The sequence below is a fragment of the Penaeus monodon genome, chromosome 27 (assembly GCF_015228065.2).
Source record: "Penaeus monodon isolate SGIC_2016 chromosome 27, NSTDA_Pmon_1, whole genome shotgun sequence".
Classification (NCBI taxonomy): Eukaryota; Metazoa; Arthropoda; class Malacostraca; order Decapoda; family Penaeidae; genus Penaeus; species Penaeus monodon.
The window spans coordinates 5379939-5380454 of record NC_051412.1 but is presented as its reverse complement, the minus strand read 5'-3'; positions in this window follow the sequence as shown (position 1 = coordinate 5380454).

The window sequence follows — 516 nt, the reverse complement described above, 5'->3', positions numbered from 1 at the left end:
GGATGTATCTTCTGCGTGGCCCCCAGTTTCGACTCCGTCGTATCCCAGGGCCTATTCTCCATTTAAGTAAATCTTCGCAAAAGACGATGCACTTTTCTAACTTCCGCATGGTTTGAAGCTCCTTTCCAAAACCGCCTTTATTCACATTTGAACATTTGCGAATGTTGTTCACACCGTGTTATTTGGGTGGTCCAAACAACACGGTCCGACATACACAACGTCCATTGTTTCGTTAACTTTCATTACATAATCAGTATCACGGTTAAATACAGCAGTTTTCACTCGCAGGGTCACTTGCATGGCTTTGCCTTTAATTCAGGCTCATGTCGGCATTCATTCCCGTGGACATGAAACTCCTATGGGGTCCTTGGCAATTGATGACAACTGTGCGTCTAAACTCGCAGCGGCGTCCCCATCTGCATCTCTGGATGATTATATTGCATCATTGAAATTATTATTTGTTTATGTGCTTGTTTATGTATATAGGTATAGATAGAAAGATAAACGCATATTTAC